The sequence below is a fragment of the Pan paniscus genome, chromosome 2 (genome assembly GCF_029289425.2).
Source record: "Pan paniscus chromosome 2, NHGRI_mPanPan1-v2.0_pri, whole genome shotgun sequence".
Taxonomy (NCBI): Eukaryota; Metazoa; Chordata; class Mammalia; order Primates; family Hominidae; genus Pan; species Pan paniscus.
The window spans coordinates 2,103,630-2,125,650 of NC_085926.1; the positions used below are offsets into that span (position 1 = coordinate 2,103,630).

At 38.9% G+C, this 22,021-nt stretch overlaps 1 protein-coding gene and 1 long non-coding RNA gene across 5 annotated transcripts in view; one reads left to right on the forward strand and one right to left on the reverse strand.

The window, feature by feature from the left end:
• Positions 1 to 22,021, forward strand: part of LOC100989577 (contactin-4) — a 960,081-nt gene that overhangs the window by 7,135 nt on the left and 930,925 nt on the right. The gene's annotated exons all lie outside the window — the stretch shown is intronic.
• LOC130541312 (uncharacterized) overlaps positions 4,421 to 22,021 on the reverse strand; it is a 34,349-nt gene continuing 16,748 nt past the window's right edge. The window contains exon 3 of the long non-coding RNA XR_008955353.1: positions 4,421 to 4,644. This is a non-coding gene — a long non-coding RNA (uncharacterized LOC130541312). The remainder of the gene's footprint in view (positions 4,645 to 22,021) is intronic.

Here is a 22,021-nt window from a genome sequence, read left to right on the forward strand (position 1 = left end):
CTACAGGCCCCATGCCAGTCTGAAACCAGGCGGGGCAGTTATTAAATCTTAAAGCTCCGAAATCATCTTCTTTAACTCCATGTCTCAAGTTCAGGTCATGCTGATGCAGGAGGTGGGCTCCCACTGTCTGGGGCAGTTCTGCCCCTGTGGCTTTGCAGGCTACAGCTCCCCTCCCAACTGCTTTCATGGCTGGAGTTGAGTGTCTGCTTTCATGGCACACAGTGCAAGCTGTCAGTGGATCTACCATTCTGAAGTCTAGAGGACCATAGCCCTCTTCTCACAGCTCCATTAGGCAGTGTCCCAGTGGTGACTCTGTGTTGGGAGCTCCAACCCCCATTTCCCTTCCGCACTGCCCTAACAGAGGTTCTTCATGAGGGTTCTGCCCCTTCATCACACCTCTTGCCTGGACATCCAGGCATTTCCATACATCTACTGAAATTTAGGCAGAGGTTCCCAAACCTTAATTTTTGTCTTCTGCACACCCACAGGACGAACACCATGTGGAAGCTGCCAAGGCTTGGGGCTTACACCTTCCGAAGCAACAGCTTGAGCTATACCTTGGCCCCTTTTAGCTACAGCTGGAGTGGCTGGGACGCAGGACACCAAGTCCCTAGGCTGTACACAGCAGGGAGCCCAGTGCCTTGCCCAAGAAACCGTTTTTCCCTCCTAGACCTCTGGGCCTGTGATGGGAGGGGCTGCCGCCAAGATCTCTGTCATGCCCTGAAGACATTTTCCCCATTGTCCTGGCTCCTCCTTACTTCTGCAAATTTCTGCAGCTGGCTTGAATTTCTCCCCAGAAAATGGGTTTTTCTTTTCTACAGCATCATCAGGCTGCAAATTTTTCAAACTTTTTTGCTCTGCTTCCCTTTTAAACATAATTTCTAATTTCAGATCATCACACTCAAGTTTAAAGTTCCACAGATCTCTAGGGCAGGGGCAAAATTCTGCTAGTCTCTTTGCTAAAGCATAGCAAGAGTGACCTTTGCTTCAGTTCTCGATAAGTTCCTCATCTCCATCTGACCTGGACTTCATTGTCCAAATCATTATTAGCATTTTGGCCAAAACCATTCAACAGGTCTCTAGGAAGTTCCAGAGTTTCCCACATCTTTCTTCTGAGTCCTCGAAGTCTCTAGTAAGTTCCAAACTTTCTGACATCTTCCTGTTTTCTTCTGAGCCCTCCAAACTGTTCCAGCTCTATCTGTTACCCAATTACAAAGTTGCTTCCACATTTTAGGGTATCTTTATAGCAGTACCCCACTCTCTGCAGTACCAATTTACTGCATTAGTCTGTTCTCACATTGTTATAAAGAGCTACCCAAGACTGGGTGATTTATAAAGGAGAGAGGTTTAATGGACTCACAGTTCTGTATGGCTTGGGAGGCCTCAGGGAACTTAAAATCATGGTGGAAGGGGAGAGAGAAGCAAAGGTATATCTTACATGGCAGCAAGCATGAGAGAGTGAATGAGCAAAGGAGGAAAATCCCCTTATAAAACCATCAGATCTTGTGAGAATCATTCACTATCACGAAAACAGCATGAGGGAACTGCTCCCATGATCCAATCACCTCCCAATCACCACCCTTAACACTTGGGAATTATGGGGATTACAATTTGAGATAAGATTTGGGTGGGGACACAAAACCAAACCATATCAGCTGGTGATTTTGCAGTTCTTCAGATTCATAAATTACCCTTTGATGTAAGCTGATTTGGGTTGGATTTGTATCGCTTAAATTGAATACTGATTTATTAGACCAAGCAAAAAAGAGGAAAGAATACTGGATAAGGAAGAGAGTGAGGGTTTTATTTGTTTGTTTGTTTTCCTGAGCTCATCTTATGTCACTTTGGTTGTGTGCCTAACAGTTCCACTCCCTTGTAATACATCAGACTTCCAGTCAAGAACCATTGGGCATACCCCTACCCAGGCACATAGAGCTCTCACTAAATTATAAACCTGAAGCTGTTAATTCTTCTCAAAGCTTATCTCTCCTTACAGAGTTATGGAAGGGAAATGGAGGGGAAATCACATCCTCAGGCTTAATTCCCTCTTTCAAGATTGCCTGTGGTCCCTCCTGGATGATGCTTTCTTTTCCAGCATCACTTCCCTGTTCCTATCCTCCCCCAGGCTTGCAGACCAACTGTAACAATCTAATCACCCATCCTGGAACTTTTCATGTGCCTTTTTTTTTTTTTTTCATGACTGTTTACATTGCCTCTCTCTTTGGCCTCCTCTTACTGTCCTTGTCTACTGTGTTTATTACAGTTTGCACAATGCTCAACTCAAGTATCACTAAGTTAAGCCTCTTTCAATACTATTGAGGCATAAAGAATGGCTCCGTCACCTGTACATACTCTCATTGTACTTGTTTCCATGCCACTGATATAATATCTGTCATGAGAATGACCATCTCTCTTGCTTTTCCCAGGACAGGGGGGTTCCCAGGATGCTGGACATTCATTTTTAAAACCAGGAAAGTCCTGATCAAGCCAGGAGAAATTTGTTGCCTTGCCTTCTACATTGTAATAGCTCTCATTTAACATGCCACTCGGTACAATGGAATTTCCTTGAGACAGTGGATAAGAGCTTGAAATTTGGAGGCAAAATTCTTACCAATCCTAGATCCATTTTGTACTGGTTGTGTGATTGTGAGCAAGTGACCTAACTTTTCTAGGTTACAGTTTCATCATCTGTGTAGTGGAATAATATGTGTTTTGTAGGGTTGTTAGATAATTAAAAGACATCATAAATTAAATCACTTCGTTTAGTGATGGACACATCTATAACATTGTCTAAAGCACACGAGTTTTGTGAAGATTATGTAGAGTACTACATGCAAAGTACAAGCAGGACAGTGCCCAAATCGTAGTAAGCATCCAGTACACAGCTTTTGTTATGGATTGTTGTTATTCACCTTTAAGTATCTCTTGCCTAAAACATAGTAGATGCCAAAAATACAATTACACTCAGAGAATACATGTTCATGGAGCATAAACAATGTTACTCAGAATTTGTGATAAGTGGGGCAAGCAAGTCAGTGAGAGTGATTAGGAAATATTTTTAATAATTACTTGGTCTTTGAAACTTGAAAAAGCTGGAATTGACTGCAGGATTAGTTCCTTTTTAGAAACAGTTTGTTTTTTCTTGCATATTTAAGCCAGACTTCACAAATTTTCGTAGTTCGGAAAGAGAAAATATTTTCCATGTTTAGAAAAGGTAAGTATCAGTGCATAACCCCTAACTACATATTTTCATTATTTTTATTAATTAAATGAAAGTGGCGCATTTGGGGGACCAAAATGTAAATATTTTGTCTTTCTTTTGGTTCATAAGAAAATGAAGGTTAGGGCAGTAGAATCACTACTCCATTATTAATCATTATTCCATAATGATCTTGAGTTAAAAAAATCATATGATTTTTTGTTGTTGTTCTTAACCACAGTGACATATCCTCTCTACCTTTGGGCTGAAGTTTTGTATATAAAAATACTTTGTACCTTGCACACTTGTATTAATATAAATCTTGAGTATCCATGTTGCCTATGCCTTTCAGTTTTGTCATGGAAATTTCCAGTGAGGACAGGTGTTGCATGTTTGCTTATGCTGAGATGGGTCCAGTCTGGACAAGAAGACAATCAAACAAAACAATGATATGACTCACATCACCAAGTATGTTTTGTAAGACTTGATTCTAGGCACATTGTCATCATTTTGAGTTGTGCAAATTTGTATTGTTATCTATATTATGATGGGTCTTCAACTATTAATTATAGATACGAATTTTTTTGTCTTTAGTCACTCATTTGATTAGCTATTAGCTAGATATTGATTCTAGACTCCTTACAGATTAGTGAATTAATTGGGAGTCCAAGCATTATTTTTAGTGTATTTAATTGGGTGAATGACAGCTTTATAGAGAAAGTGATTACTTAAGTCGCATATCTAATTCTTAGTAAAAAATTATAGTACAAACAAGGTCATCTAGAATTCTTGGATCTAAGTAATGGTAAATTAAGGGTTGCTTTTAATATAATAGTATCTTTTAAAAATGGATATCCCTGTAAAATGTATTCATTGTCTGCTTAAGCAGGTGACTAAAGATAATTTACTTCTTGATGACACGGGATCACCATGATAAACATAGTTTGGTGGTTTAGAACAGAGTATGGGCCTTGGAATCAGACGGACCTGGTTTGAATCCTTGTTTTGTCTCTTACTAGCTGTGTGATCTCAAACACATTCTTACTTTTCCCAAGGCAGTTTTTAAAATCTGTAAAGTGAAGTTGATCCTGTCTGTCTTACAGATAGGCTGTGAACATTAATGGTATGCATTGAAGACTTCAGGACAGTGTGCATGGCACATTGTAAGCATTAGGTAAATGAACCCTATACTACAATCTTTACAACTTATACAGAACGTAGTGTACTTAAATGTTTTATATATTTGTTGTTCATTGTTTCAACATTCTTTGCCACATTCCTGTGACACTGGGGGATGCAACAGGATCCCATCCAGTGCAGCTGAAGTGTTGAGACCGACACTGGTGACCTCCATCTGCTTTCTGCTGCCTTTCAGATTGTCATATTATAATCTTTCGCTTTGGTGAACTAGCCTTTTCCACTTGCTGTTTTCCACCATTTGTGAACTGGAAAAATAAAATACACAAGCTGTTCAAACATTCTTAGTAAGAGTAAACAGGTTCGGAGTGAGACTGTGAAGGGGCCTGTTTCTCCCCTCCCCACCTTTTTTTTTTTTTTTTTTTTTGTTGTTGTGAGAGAATAATGGTATGGATGTTTCACATCCATTTTCACTGTTCTCAGCTTTACCTCTCTACTTCCTGGCTGAGGTACTGAGAGTAAGATATCACTATACCATAGTGGAAATAGAAAACAACCTGCTTTGATAATATTGTGACATGTATTTGTGATATGCTTGGCAGTAGCATCATGTTAGTGAAAATTCCTGTGTTACAGTGTGGAATGTTGGCTATCTTACCTGTAGTACAATAAATTTCATTCGAAATCCTGTGCTTAGAATACAGCATGATCTTTATGGTATAAAGAGGTTTTCTTTTCTATTTTTTTCCAGCACATTTCAAGGTCTTACCAGTTACTAGAGTCTAACTTAAAAGCCTTAGTATTTACCCTTTATTTTCTTTTTTAAATCCAGTGGTCAGAATTCCCGATACCAAAACAATTATGGATACTATTAAGGTGGCTGTAATGTGTATATACGCACTGTGAGGTCATTGAGAATTCATAGTTCTGTTAATTCTACTCAATTCTTACAATAATTGAAATTCACCAGCATATTGTTGTTTATAGTATGTGGTGTAAGTGAAATTAATACTTTTCTTTTAAACATTAGTTTATTTTCAGAGAAGAACCTTTTCCTGTTCTTCTGAATTAATGAATTGTTACAAATTTTTGTAGGTTTCTTATAATGTGGCTACTTAAATCAACATATTAAGGTAAACTCTTAAGAAAAGAAACATAATATAATGTACTCCCCAAAATAATGAATCCCATGTTTTAGGTTGGTATTTAGTCTCCACAGCTGGAAAACACTATTTTATGTGATGTATAGGAAAGGCTGGAGGCAGACTTGGTGATTTAGAATGACTCAGTGATTCATATCCTGTCTCTACTACTTATGTATTTAGTATATATACAAATATATATTAAAGTTAGTATGTAACATTAGACCAAGTCATTTAACCTTTTTTAGCTTCATTTTTCTCTTGTATATAATGGAGGAATTCCTGTAGGGTTGTGAAGACTAAAGTTACTTAATTGTATATACACATAGCCTTGTGCCAGGAATATAATTAGACCATCCCTAAAAATGCTGTTTATCATGATTTTACCCTTTCAGTGCATTTATTCAATATGATGCTTGTGTTGTAGATGAAATATGTGGATGTTATGATTTACAAACTTGAAATTTCATTATTTTAAAATACTCTGTAAAGTGATTTATGTTTGCTCATATGCTTTTATCTATGGGATAGACAATGCAATCCTCTCTGTGTGGAGACAGAGGAAGGCAACATTTCCATAGTGTGTTGTTTTATGGTTGACTATTACTGCGAGCCACTGTATCAGAACTGAGATGAGATTAGCACTATTTGAGATTTCATTTTGGAGAAATGGTTTTGGCTATGGTCAAGAATCTTATTTATTAGAAAGAATGAATTACTGAATAGGCTCTCATCTGTATTCTTTCTACTTCAGCTATAGCCCATCTTGCCATCCTGTAAAAGAAATGCTGACAGTGATAGAGGAGAAATATAAAAATGTTTCCAGTTGCTTTCAGTCAAATGTGATTGAAATTTTATAAAAGATTTACACATTTTTTATTTGTAATACTGACAGTACTGGGAAATGAATTTCTGTTTACTCCAGAGAATAGCAGTCACTTTATAGGTGCTTTGAATTTTAAAACTTAGCAAGCATAACAATAATGACTGGTGTATTATTAACATGCATGTAAAAGGAGTTTAACATATCTGAAGAGAAACTGGTTAATGTTATTTTACTTCCTATGTGTTTTTACAGCCTTTCAAGAATGAAACATTGGTAGTAAGTTTGTTTTGAATGTTTCTCTATTTCATCTTTGTATGTTGGTTTACTACCTATTGTATGGGATTCAAAGAATGTTTATATCAAAAACTGTTTTGTTTAGAGCTTATCATTAAACCTCATTACTTAGATGTTTTAATTACTTTTACATGTTTCTTTCTGTATTTCTAACACATACAATGAGAATTTACTGTTTTCCATTGTGTTTTACATTTTTTTCTTCTGGTAAGTTACTAAGCTAACTCACATCAGTATCTTAATTCCTGGAGAGAGACCCCCATCCATTTATGTATATCCTATAGATCTGATTATGGCCTTGTTATGGAAATTGGCCTGACTACAGGCTTCTAGTCATTCATGCCCTAGTATTCTCCCCTGTTAGGTAATTTCCAAGATGCACCCTCTACTATAGTTTCTAAGTAATTCTTCTGAGCACCAGACCAAGTATTCATGGAAGGCCTAAAATATATACTTTCAATGGAAAGGATGGTGGAAATTCAGCCAATTCTGCTTTCTTGGGCTTTCAGATATTAAAAAGAGCTATAGAAATATAATTACACTGATGGATTTCACTGCTCTCAATTGCCTGAATTATCAGGGTTGAGCAACTGAAGCGGGTGGAAGGGCTGTTTCCCTTATATCTGAATATAACATAATAAATTGTCCATCAGTAGGGACTATTTGAGTTTGATATTGATCTTTGATGTTATGTATGCTGCATTTCATTGATTAAAAGCATGCATTCTAGTTGGGTCTAGATATACAGTCTAAGTACATGATCTATAGTTCAGAATAGAGTATCATTTATATAGAAATTTGCCCATGGCCGTGTTGTAATTGTAGCCCATTGATTGGCATCTCCAAGGAGCTTGTGAGAAATGCAGAAATTTTTTCCTCACGCAGATGCACTGTATCAGAATTTTCATTTTATCAGTTGATTTTTATTAAAGATTGATAGACATTGATTTGCATTGTATTCTTAACTAACTGAAACAACTGGTTCCCTGCTACGAAGCCTAAATGTCAAGCATATACACAACCTGCTTAATTGTATAGTAAGGACCCAATACTATAGGATGAAGGATAGGTACAGTTGAGTTTGGCCAAATGATGATCAGAGTCTATATAGTTTAAGGCGCAGATACACAAATTTTCAAAAATACAGGTAGAATATAGTCAATATGAATGGAATAGACAATGCTTTGAAAATCATTGGAGGGAGGCTTTATTGTTTGTGAAATCATGTTGTCATCACTTTTTGCTTTAAGCCCTTGGTGGTGAAATAACTCAAACCATTCTTCCTTATGCTGAAGATCGAGAACCCCAAGTATCACATCTACCATCCCACTCATCAATGTGATTGGTCAGTCTTTGCTGAGGTCCTGCATAGCCAGTTTTAAAGTTAGAGTTCTTGCATATACATATGAAAAGGCATGTTACTTATGCTTTCAAAGAGCTTTTTGCTTGGTGTAAAAAGAAAACTCAAATTACAGTGTGATGTGGAATATAATGGTGGTAGTTTCATCGAGATGATGGGAAAGAATTGATAAGATAAAGTAGAAGGATGAGCAGAATTTTCAGATTGGGTTTGGAAAGAGCACTTAAGAAAGAGGGTGGCCAGGTGGTGGCTCACACCTGTAATCCCAGGACTTTGTGAGGCCGAAGTGGGCAGATCACTTGAGCTCAGGAGTTTGAGACCAGCCTGGTCAACATGGCAAAACCCCATCTCAAAAACAACAAAAAAATACAAAAACTAGCTGGCGTTTTGGTGCCCACCTGCAGTCCTAGCTACTCGGGAGGCTGAGTTGGTAGGATCACTTGAACTAGGGTAGTTGAGGCTACAGTGTGCTGTGATCCTGCCACTGCACTCCAGTCTGGATGACAGAGCAAGACCTTGTCTCAAAAAATAAATAAATAAATAAAATTAAGAAAGAGGGTATAGTATGTACAATGGCCATGGGCTTATGAGGAAAAATGGCAAGTTCGGAGAATGCCAAAGGTATGAGTGGACGTTGGGGTATGGGAAGGTGGCAATAGGGCCTTCATTTACACAGTTTCATAGACTAGAATGTGAATGTTATCCCCAGAGTTGGACCACCAACAAGCAGTGACTGTGATTGTTGCATCATGGCTTTGTGCAAAGTAGCATCTCTAGCGAATGGGACACATTGGGGAATATGAGGAAATTGGGAGATATTCTTTATGCTGTAGAAAGCCACTGCAAGATTTTAAGGGGTTGGGGTGACATCAGATTGTTAACTTTGAAGGATCTGCCTGAATTCAATATAGAGAGCTGAACAATGGATTGGAGCTGGTATGTGGAGTGACATTCATAACACGTCTAAGCTTTGAGATGTATGCCTGATCTATGATTATTTTCTGTTATGCCTCACGTTAATTATGGAGGATAACAGTAAACTGGGTATGAAAGTGCATTTACATTTTATATATAAAATATTTATACTTGCTTAATGTATTTCATATTTAATTCCAATATGCAAAGGGATTAACAAGTAATTTGGAGCTTAAATTAGAGAACCAAGAAAATAAGCAAACAACAAAGGTTATTATGTACATAATGAAAAAAAATCTCACAATGTAATTAAGTGCCTTTATATTGTAATATGAGAAGACATCTCATGTAGGTTGTAGATTTCCAAATGGACAATTTAACTTGAGTACAAGGCACTCTTTTTTTTTCTCCATTTAAAAACATTTGAATGTTTTATATGGCAGAAGTTTATATGACAAGGTATACAGTGCTGATCTGCTGACCAATATATTTTCTGGCATCATTCCGTGTTTCTCTCTTGTGAGTGAGGTGCATTCCTTTGCTAATAACATTTGCTGTCCTCAGACATTATTAAAGGAAATTTAATGCTGTTTGACAACATTTCAAGTAGTAGCCATTGATATTGTCATGGACATTTATTGTTAATCACAGGAACAAGTTTCCTTTTCTAACAGCAAAATCTCTTCCACTGTTTGCAGTCTTGTGGGATGATGAAACCTCAGCCCACCCTCCTTATAGGCAGTGGACCATGAGGCCTCTCTGATGAGCCTTCAGCCAGGCTCTTCTCCTTGCTCCAGTACGTCATGCAGGCGTGTGACCTAAGTTGCAATGATCAGACCCTTTCCTCATATGTAGAATCTTGGGCTTAGTAACATAAGGATGAAGAAATGGTTAGTAGATGTATGCTTTTTACTGTGTCAGTGTCCTGGCCCCACTGAACATGGTGTGTGGTCCAATATTAATGGTATCTCTACTGGGGGTTTTGGAGCTGCTTTGTCCTCTAGTTCTTCCTTCTATTCCATGCGCTCTCTATATCCTTTTGATAGTCTCCTTTTCCCAAAGTTGGTTATTCTTTCTTGGAACCAAGGAACTATAAAGAGAAATGGAGGTTCTTCCAGGTAACCCTGTTTATCCTCTTAGCTTTCTGTTAGGGACATCCACAGCACGAGACACACAAGTTAGCTTTTCAAAGGGTGCCTCTTGAGGCCTGTCCAGGAATTTGGAAAATTCATCCTCTTAAACAGCCCATGGCATTTCCCACAGTTTATAGTAAGTACTCTTATCTCAGTATTCTGCAGAATGCAGAAAGGTACCTTGTAAATTTGGTGTATAAATCTCTCTATTGGTTTTCAAGTTGTGGTGTATAGCTTTATTCAAAGGGAATTCTAACATTTCATACAACCGCAGCTGCCATGCTGTTTCTTTTAAAAGCTTGTGCCTTCTCTGAATAATTCATATTGTCCAGTGCGTTCAGGATAAGATCAACACCTAAAAAGTCCTTTCTTGTTCTAGCTAATACTTAAAGACTCTTTTGAAAATGTGTTTCTAGAAATTGTTATCACAGTTAGGATGGGCATTTAGCTTTTTGTGCCTAGCCTGTAAACTTGGTCTTATTAACTCTGGGAACCATGAGTCTTGGTATTTATGCAGTGAGACTTAAATCTTTCTCTAAGGTGCTTTATAGTAACCTGCATGTAAAGCCTCTAACTTGGGCCTGGCACTCATCATTGGGTTGGACCCCAATCCTGATGATCTTCAAATCCTCTTTCATACATAGCCATCACCACTAAAGTCTTATTCAGCTAATGTTAGAAACAAAGCATTGCAGGAGGCCTCATATCTAGTAAATGCACTTTCATACCCAGTTTACTGTTATCCTCCATAATTAACGTGAGGCATAACAGAAAATAATCATAGACCAGGCATACATCTCAAAGCTTAGACATGTTATGAATGTCACTCCACGTACCAGCTCCAATCCATCATTCCTGTCCTCAGCTTGGAAGTGGAGGAGGGGAGACGTGTTTATGGGACTAAATATAAACTCTGTGGGGTAATTGCTACAAAATGTGATCCTCAGAAACACCTGGGAGGTTTGGAAGAAAATGAAATGTCACAGCCCCACGCTGGGTAATACCGAATCAGAGTCTCTGGGAATGAGTTTTAGGAAACTGTAGTTGAATAGGCTCCCCATGTGATTCTGATGTTCAGCCAGGTTTGAGCGCTAAAGCGTGTTCTGTGGAACACTAATTCTTCTAGGTAGATATAAATAGGATTCCCTTTAAAAGTGTTCTTAACAAAAAAAAAAAACTGAGGAAATTCAGGATTTTAAACAGGTTTTCTAACACGAGAATTTTTCAGAATCTTTATGTGCATTGTGAAATGCATGTTTCTAAAACTTATTTGACTGTGGAACAATCTTCCTTCTCTATCCCCCCTGCCAACTCCCTACCCAACACAAAGACTCTTTACTAAACATCTACTGTTGCAGATTTCAGCCCTGGCTCCTCCTTAGAATAATCCGGTTAATCGATCGATCTGGGGTTGGGGGTGGGTTCTGTGTGGGAGAAACAAAGTGTGTTTTCTATTCTCTCACTCAAAAACAATCAATAGAGAAGATTTTTGTGACCAAATTTGTGGGGGAATCACCCACACATCAAGAAAGCAATCAGTTTTCCAGCAGACACTAACTCAGTGTCCTCTAATCCAGTTCAGTACTGACACTCTCTACTTAGAGATAGTCTCAGATCACAGAGGTTGAGGGCTCAGTCCCACAAGACTGTCCCCTACTCCCAATGCCACAGGCAAGCCTCTGGTTGCCTGTTTTAATGGCATTTCTAAAACAGACCAGCTATAAATTGGTGTTCCCGCAACCTCCTCCTTGGGTTCAGTTAATTTGCTAGAGCTTCTCACAGAGCTCAGGGAAACACGTTTACTGGTTTATTATAAAGGATGTTACAAAGGATACAGATGAAGAGATTCAGAGGGTGAGGTATTGGGGAAAGGCCCCACTCTGGGCCTTTCATTCCCTTTCTGGGCACACTACCCTCCAGGAACCTTTTGTGTTAAGCTGTCTGGAAGTGCATCTGAACGCTGTCCTTCTGCATTTTTCTGGGAGCTTCATTAGGTAGGCATGATTGATCAAAGTATTGGCCGTTGGTGATCAACTTCACCCTCAGTCCCTCTTTCCTTCCAGGAGGTTGGGGGAGGGGGCTGAAAGTCCCAACCCTCTAATTATATCTTGGTCTTTATGGTGACCAGCCCCCCTCCTGAAGCTACCCAGTAGCTGCCAGCCATTCATCCGCTAATTAGCATACAAAAGATTTTCCTTTGGAGATTCCAAGGATTTTAGGAGTTTTATGTCAGGAAATGGGGTGTAGAACAAATACATATATTTTACCACTTCATGGGCTAATGGAATATTTTAAAATTTCCCAGGTGATTTTATGAGACACGCAGAGTTTAGGACCACAGATGCGATGTAATGTTCTTTGGAAGACATTTTGGATGATTTATTTATTTAACAATGTGTCCCACTCACCCAGATTTTTTAGTTTCACATCTGTCGGGTGGTTTTACTCAACTTACATATGTATCATCCTATGTTTAGAGCTTGTTTTTAAATATCTTTTTCTCTGATTATAATAAAAACTTTTTCTTAGAAAAAACACCCCAGCTATTACAGACACTCTTAGGTAAAAATGCATTGGTTGTCTAAGTGAATTTTAATCATAATGAGTAATATTAATTGAACATTTATAATGTACCAAGGAAGTCTCTAAATGTTTTTATTATATTATCTCATTTAAACCTATAATAATCCTGTGAGCTAGATGCTGTGATGACCCCTAGGTCCTAAATGAGAAAACTGAGAATCAGAGAGAGTAAGTAATTGGTCTCAGGTCATGCAGCTAATAAATGGCAATACTGAGATCATATCAGATCCCAGGTGTACCTGATTGTGAGCTACAGCTCTTAACCAATTTGGAATCCTGGTTAAGACAGAGGCTTTTATGTTTAGTGATCAGTGTATGCTTAAAACCCCTTAGTATGTACACGGTACTTTCTGAAGCACATTTTATTGCAAGGAAGGTGAATCTTCATAAATGACAGGGGTTTAGGAAAGTATTCCAAATGTTAAGAACCTTTTTAAAATGGGAAGATTTTCAACCAAATATTTGCATATGAATGTAAACAGAATTTTTGTAGTTATAGTAGATTGGTAATTTGTGCATGTAAATTATATATTATTCATTAATCTGAATGTATTTGAATATTCCAAATTCACTGTTTACATATATTTTTCCTACAGATAGGCTTCCAAATGTTGCTAAGCTTCCAGAAGATATTGAGTTTGATAGATTTTTTTGGTTCCTCTGGCCAGAAATTTAAACAAAAAGAAAATAATGATTTGGACTACTGGCAATAAAACTCAGTGAAGGGGATTTATGTACGGGTCCGAATGCATGCTTATTAGTCACTCAGAACATGATGTTTCATTTTAAAAGTACATGCCTTTGCATCTTGTTATGACATTTAGAAAAAGTTTTCAGTTGCATGTCTTTCATTTTGCCAGAGAAGATAAATTGACTAATATGTAAATGACATTACAGGGTCCGACTGTAATGGTTAATTTTATATGTCAACCAGGCTAGGTCTGGATATTTGGTCAAACATGTCTGGATGATGCTGTGAAGATATTTTAAAGGTGAGATTAACATTTAAATCAGTGGACTTTGAATAAAGCAGATCCATAACGTGGATGGGCCACATTCAGTCAGCAGAGGGCCTTCAGAAAAAAGCTGATCTCCCAGGAGAAGGAATTCTGCTAGCAGACAGCTTTTGGTCTCCGGCTGTGACATTAACTCCTCATTGCTTGTCCAGTCTGTTAACCTACCCTGCAGATTTTGCGCTTGCCAACCTCCATAAGCATGTAAGCCAATTCCTTGGTGTGTCTCTTTCTTTCTGTCTCTCTCTCCGTGTATACATCTAGTCCATCCTATTGGTTTTGTTTCTGTGGAGAACCCTGACTACTACACCAATATTCCTTATTCTTCCTGTATGAGAAAGTTTCTCTAGCTGTTTTTAGAATAATTTTATTTGGATGTCCTTATCCACAAAATCAACTGTTAGACTTTTGCAGAATGATGAGTGATGGATCATACCAAATACTGCCATCTCCAACACTATTGATGTTTCCCCAGGCATTGGGCAATTTCATTGATGCCATATAGAGTAAATGGGAACACAGAAAGTTCAAAGATGGAATTTGTTACTCCCTGGAAATTTGTAGTGGTATAGGTTTCCAGGTGTGGCTTTTGTCTTCCAGTCCAAGTAGGGTAATTTAGAGAAATGGGAAAATAATCTCTTTCTAGAATCCACTTAATTTTTCCATTTAACCTACAGGTATCAAGTGCTGCTAAGCCGTAGGACCAAGCTAGGTCCTATGGGTAGAAAAGAAAAGAAGTCAGATATGGAACTTGCCATCATAGAGCTTAGGGTTTGGTAGGGGTTACCCAAAAAGAGTTAAACAATTAATACTTAAAAAAATTATAAACTGTATAGGGGCTCAGAAGGAGAAAAGGAAAGTGCTGAGATAGTGCATAATGTGGGCAGGATCTAGTGTAGGTGGCAGAGTCAAGAAAGGCTTCTTGGTAAATGTGAATTTTGAGACCCCCAAACTTGAGATGGAGCTAGCCATGCAATAACCAGGGAAGAAAGTTCCAGGCAACGAAGACAGCGTGTAAGGGGCAGTAGGTAAGTAAGAGCTTGACTCATAACCTGATTTAAGTTTTAATGTACAAACAATCAAGTTGTCATGGGTCGAGGAAGCCTTAGACTAAGCTGAGTGAAGGGGGCTCTAAATAGAATCATATAGGAGAAATAACACTGGGAAAATGAGGATAGTTTAGCTGGATTCTACTTTGAGAGTATGTTAAAGGAGAAACATTAGTTTCACACTTTACTAGTTTTTAAATATGTGTAACTTCCATATTATTTAAACTATAACATGAGGCATTTAGGTTATATATATATATATATATATATATATATATTTTTTTTTTTTTTTTTTTTTTTTTTAGGCAAAGTCTCACTCTGTCGCCGAGGCTGGAATGCAGTGGCATGATCTCCACGGACTGCGAGCTCGCTTCCTGGGATCAAGCAATTCTCCTGTCTCAGCCTCCCGAGTAGCTGGGATTACAGGCGCACACCACTATGCCCAGCTAATTTTTGTATTTTTAGTAGGGAGGAGGGTTCTCCATGTTGATGAGGCTGGTCTTGAACTCCTGACCTTAGGTGATCTGCCTGTGTCGGCCTCCCAAAGTGCTGGGGTTACAGGCATGAGCTACTGCGCCTGGCTGATAAATAATTTTTTAAGTATGCATGTGACTCTCAACGAGTGTGGACTGCTAGCTAAGGCTGGCTCATCAATATTTGTCTAGAGATCTTAAAACGGAGTGAAATACTGTCTAAGTGAATTTTAATCATAATGAGTAACATTAATTGAACATTTACAGTGTACCAAGGAAGTCACTAAATGTTTCTATTATCTCAATTAAACCTACAATAATCCTATGAACTAGATACTGTGATGGCCTCTGGGTCCTAGATGAGAAAACTGAGAATCAGAGAGCGTTAGTGTGAGGCTCCTCACACTTTGGGAGGCTTTCTCTACATCTGAAGCCACTTGAAAGTCTAGACTCACTGACTTTGTGAATTTTAATGACTTCGTTCCTCCCTCCTTTCCTTCCTTCCCTCCCTTCTTCCTTCCTTCTCTCCCTCCCTCTCTTCTTTCCTTCTTTTTTCCCCTTCCTCTCTTGGTTCCTTCCTCCCTCTTACCAGATGCTAGTACAGCACTGGATATGGTGAATATATCATTTCAGGCATAAGAAATTGTATGCCGTGTAATCCCAGCGCTCTGGGAGGCCGAGGCGGGCAGATCACGAGGTCAGAAGTTCGAGACCAGCCTGACCAACATAGTGAAACCCCGTCTCTACTAAAAATAGAAAAATTAGCCCGATGTGGTGGCACGTGCCTGTAAACCCAGCTACTCAGGAGGCCGAGGCAGGAGAATCGCTTGAACCTGGGAGGTGGAGGTTGCAGTGAGCCGAGATCACACCACTGCACCCAGCCTGGGTGACAGAGTGAGACTCAGTCTCAAAAAAAAAAAAAAAATGAAGTTATGTGCACGGGGACCCATATCCTCCAGTCCTATAGAATTGTAAGTTGGTTACTATAGAACTTGTGCTGTATTTGGAACCTTTCACTGAAGAATATAAGCAAATGTCAAATCTGTAACTTGTCAGAGTTTCCACTTCACAATCTGAAGAACTGAAGTGTACAACCTTCACTCTGCATTGTTGAAATGAAGAGAAAGAGTTAAAGGTAATTATCCATATAATTTGAAAGAAAAAATGTCTCCTTCTGCTCAAGAAGTAGGGTCTGATACCTTGATTAATTTGTACTGGTTACTAATATTTAATTTCCCTGGATAGTGTCTGAACTTTCCATTTCAGTTTGCCATTGTACCCCTTTGTATTTTAAAATTATTTTTCTTTATCACACCTGTAATCCCAGCACTTTGGGAGGCTGAGGCGGGCGGATCACGAGGTCAGGAGATCGAGACCACGGTGAAACCCCATCTCTACTAAAAAAATACAAAAAAATTAGCCGGGCGCAGTGGCGGGCGCCTGTAGTCCCAGCTACTCGGGAGGCTGAGGCAGGAGAATGGCGTGAACCCGGGAGGCGGAGCTTGCGGTGAGCTGAGATTGCGCCACTGCCCTCCAGCCTGGGCGACAGAGCAAGACTCCATCTCAAAAAAAAAAAAAAATTATTTTTCTTTAAAGGTTATTTGTCTATGATTGTGCATTTTAATAGTATGAAAGGGTACCTGGTCAAAACTGCCTTTTGTCACTTTCTGCTAACTCTTTTCCCTAGAGACAATGTTACTATTATTTGTTTATCATTTCCGAGATCTTCATTGTTATATGGGCACATATAACTGATTTTGTCAGTTAAAAAAATCTGAATGCTTACTATAAAAAATGATGGCATGGAATATTTTTCTTCACTTAAAGATGAATCTTAGATGTCAGTCTACATTAATCTGTAGCTAACTCTTCCCTGCGAAGAGTATTTATTCATTTGTACAAAGGCCATAATACTAGAACTTGCTCATAAGAATTTATGTTCTTTACAGACTTTTGCTATGATAAACAATATCTTTGTAAACATGTGTGATTATATCTGTAGGATAAATTCCTGAAAGAAGAATTGGAATTTTTTTGGTCAAAAATACTGTATTGTACATTTAAAAACTTTTATAATTATTTCCAGATTGCCCTGCAAAGAAATTATCATAATTTACATTCTCAAAACAAGGTCGTCATAATGTTTGAGTTGATGCAGTAGCTCCTTAGCAATTAATAGACGTTCATTTTACAATCTGTCAACATTTGCAACTTTCACGAAGCCTCACAAGTGATTGTGTGCCCAGGTAAAACAGCTTATGTTAGGCATTCTTGTGCAAGGTTTATGGTTGGCTGTTGTTCTTATCCTTTCCAGTTATAAGAGCTCATTGAATGTCTTGGGTCAAGGTTGCCATGTTATATTATGAGACATTGGGTACTCTCGGTGAGACTTGGCATGACTGGACAAGCCATTCTGATCTTTGAATTACACAGCAAGTAGGAGCCAGGACAGTATGTTCTTGACTTAAGGCATCCTCAGCAAAGTGATAACCTAGCTGATCTTCTGAGAACCCTCAGCCAGACACAGTGGAGTTTATGGTAAATTATAGCTCTTGTTGAGCATTGACTATATGCCTAGCACCCTTGCATATGATTTCTAATCTTTACAACAACCCTCCAAAATGGGAATAACTATCCTCACTTTACAATTTTGGAAATTTAAGTTCAAAACGGCTGAGTGCCTTTCTCAAGGTCACATAACTAATAATTGGCAGAGCTATCTCCCTCTGCCTGCTTCCTGAGGGGTTTTTCCTTTTATTGCATCATTGCAATTGACCATCAGAATCACTTGGCTTTACTAATTTTTTATGCATTAAACAGGTTTTTCTGGTCAGTATCCAGGCAAATTTAGGCAGTTCTTGTTTGGAAGGGTCCTTTCCTTTGGTTGGTCCAGCTTTTGCACCCCTGTACTTAGAGGGATGCTCAGATGCTCAGATGTCTTTGCTACTGCTGTGTCCACCTGTGGTGTATCTTCCCATGCTGACCCTACTCTCATGTTTCTGAACTGACATCTCGCAAGATTAATTGAGATGCTGTAGTTTTCTAGCGCTACACTGGCTGTAATTAGTCGCTGACATATGTTGATTTATTGTAGGGGATTCCTTTAGAAATTTACTTTGTGTTTTGGGACTAAGAAATGATTGTTAGAGTTTCAGACTTACAGCTCTTGTCCTGCACCACTTAACTGATCAAAACTATGTTTGGGATGACCAGGCAGCTTGACATCATAGCACTGGTCATCCTGACTCTCTAAGTAAAACTGAAATGTGTGGCAAATTAAAAGCACTGAAGATGGTGCATGGCTAAATTAATTCATCTTGATGAGGCCCTGGTGAATTTTTAAATATATAATCAGATGTGAGAATTTAAGATGCGGGATAGTCAAAGCCAAGAATCCAGGAAGACTTCTAGCAATTCCACAAAGACAAAAAGCGAAGATGCCAGAAGACTGTGGCCAGGCTTGGTTGTGGAATGAAAATAAGGGGAAAAAAATCACTTACAATAGATTAACAGTGCACCCTGTCAAAGAGTGTGCCAGAAGTCACGTAGAATTCCCAACCCACTGACAGAGATTTTGGAGAGGTGACGAGAGTGAGGGGAAGGGATTATCTGAAAAATATGAACAAGGCAGTTGTGAGGAATAAGATGCCAGCATCAACTTCCGCTGTCACTTGTTTTCTCAACGGTTAGCCATGCCACTAAGGTCAACTCAGTATGTTATTAAAATGGGCGGTTTTAGGTAATGATTACTTTCTTGGCAGATAGAGGATTCTTTTAGCTTTGGGGTCATGCATTTTTAAAAGCCTTTATCTGCATAGATTTATTTAAAACACACACACACACCCCTTAAGCAAGGTATGCTGGCTCACACCTATAATCCCACACTTTGGGAGGCTGAGGCGGGAGGACCACTTGAGCCCAGGAGTTCAAGACCAGCTGGAGCAACAAAGTGAGCTCCTTGTCTCAACAACAACAATGACAACAACAACAACATCTGGGCATGGTGGTGCATGACTGTGATCCCAGCTACATGGGAGGCTGAGGCAGGAGGATCCCTTGTGCCAGGAGGTTGAGGCTGCAGTAAGCTATGTTCATGCTACTGTACTCCAGCCTGGAAGACAGAGTGAAAAACAACCAACCAACCAACAAAAAAGCAGCTTGATTGAAGTGTAGTTGATGTACAAAAATCTACACAGATTTAATGTATACGATTTGTGGATTTTAATATATGCAAAGATCCATGAGACAATCAGTACAATTAAGGTAATAAATATATCTATTATCTCCAGAAGTTTCTTCCTGCCTCCGCTCCATGTTTTTACTGGTAAGATCACTTGACATCTACTTGCTTGACAGATTTTTAAGTGCATGAAACAGTATTGTTAACTATAGGCACTATGTCGTGTAGCAGATCTCTAGCACTTATTCATCTTGCAGAATTGAAATTGTATACCCTTTGTACCCTTGAACAATAACTCTCCATTTTTCCTTCCTCTACAGGCTCTGGAAGCCACCATTCTACTCTTTGTTTCTATGAGTTTGACTATTTTAGATATCTTATATAAGTAGAATCACCCAGTATTTAACCTTCTGTAACTGCCTTATTTCACTTAGCATAATGTCTTCCAGGTACATGTGTGTTGTCACATAGGGCAGGATTTCCTTCTTTTTCAAGGCTGAGTAATATTCTAGTGTGTGTGTGTGTGTGTGTGTGTGTGTGTGTGTGTGTGTATGTATATATATATCATGCCACGTTTTCTTTATTCATTTATTGATAGATATTTAGGTTGTTTCCATATCTTGACTACCGTGAATTAAGTAAACTCCAATGATCATGGGAGTGCAGATATCACTTCTAGATCTAAATCTTTGACATCTTGACTTCAATTCCTTTGGGCACAGATTTCTATGAAGATTTCTTTTTTCTTTCTCTTTTTTTTTTTTTTTTTTTTTGAGACGAGTCTCACACTGGCACCCAGGCTGGAGTTCAGTGGCACCATCTTGAATCACTGCAAGCTCCGCCTCCTGGGTTCACCCTTTCTCCTGCCTCAGCCTCCTGAGTAGCTGGGACTGCAGGCACCTGCCACCATGCCCGGCAAATTTTCTGTATTTTTAGTAGAGACGGGTTTTACCGTGTTAGGCAGGATGGTCTCGATCTCCTGACCTCGTGATCCGCCCGCCTCGGCCTCCCAAAGTGCTGGGATTACAGGCATGAGCCACCGCTCCAGGCCTTCTATGAAGATTTATAAGTTGCTCAGTTTTTATTTCTGGTGTGTGTGTGTGTGTGTGTGTGTGTGTGTGTGTATGTGTGTGTGTTTTAATTTTAAAAACCCTGTCACATTTAGGATATACCTCGTGATGATTGTGATCAGCACTAATTGTGACTCTGTTATACTAAAAGCTCTTTCCATAGTGTATCTTCATTGCAAGCATCCATTGTGTATGGAATCCTGAATACAGTTATTTGAATGTCTGAGTATTAAACAATTAACTGTCTTTACAGAATGTCCTCCGGGGAATGTAGTTTTTCCTTAGGGCCCCTTGGGATCTCTAACTGCTTAAAATCTAGAAGCTCTTATGTGATAGGATGGGAAATTAAAAAATAAATCTCTACTATATGTTAGGATGTCCATACTGCATATAGCTCCTTAAGATAATGGACTATGATTCTCTCTTGTCTCTGCGCCCAGTACATGGCACATTTCAGGGTGTCACAGATTTCCTAGGATTAAAATGCTTAGTAAATATATGAATGAATTCTAATTTTAGTTTCTTTATCTGGCACCTTTTCTTGTACTTTCTGAGCAAAAAAGAAGTAGGTATCTGGGTTTCTAGTAGATTTATGCCATATAATTAAGAAATATTGATTTAATAATTTTTGTGTCCTGTGAACTTTAATCATTAGCTAATAAGACTTATTGAGCATCTTGCAGTTCTGTAGCCCTGTGCTTGATGGTGTTAGCTCCTTAGCACATAATTGTTTCGACTAGAATGGTAATTTAAGGTAATTTGATATACAAAATGGAGTGCTATGTATGGCAAAGTTGAGAGGAGGTGAGGAGAATATAACTTCAAACCTGGTTGAAAACTCATCAAGTAATATTTTTCTTACTTTAAATGTGCTTTGGCCTCCTTTGTGTGCAAGCAATAGAGACCTATTTAGGCTCCTTTAACTACTGGGGATTTATCAAAAGGTGAAATATAGAAATAAAGAGACGAGAAATGCTGTCCACATGGGAGATTCTGATGTGAATTCTGGGAAAGCTGCACAAGTGTGGTACACCTGGACCTCACCTAGATGGAGGGTGGTTCGAAACTAGAAGGTCCTTTGTGACTTTTGTCTGATGAGGAGTCCTAGCAGTTTGAGAATCCAGTTTTCATAGTTACATAGTTAATTTAGTTTAATGACTTATTCTGTCTTTTTCATCTTTGTGGTTTGCGTTTTTCTCCTTTGTCAGTGAATTGCTAGCTCTCTTCTCAAGAGAAGACTGGATTGCTTAAGTTACCATCTTCCCACCTTTGTGGGCAGTGCCCTTGCTGGAGTCCACCTGATACCCTGTGGATCAGCTGCCCTTTGTCGGGTTCCCATCACAGCCCCAATGTGCTGTGGGTGAAGGGGTGGCCAGGGTGTTGAGAGAGAGCAAGTCCATCTGAGAACTTTCAGAAGTACCTTGCTGTGAATCATCCTTCACAGCCTAGTGGGTGCCACTCCTCCCTTTTATTCAGTTTTTTAATGAACTCAATATTTGATCAAATTAAGTGGAGGGAGGGAGGGTGGAATAACATGCTCCTGATATAATGGAAAATTCAGGCTCATTGAACTTGTGTGATGTGCCACAATCCTTTGAGAACAAGACCATGATTGAAACTAGTCTCTTTTCTCTATTACTTTTTTGA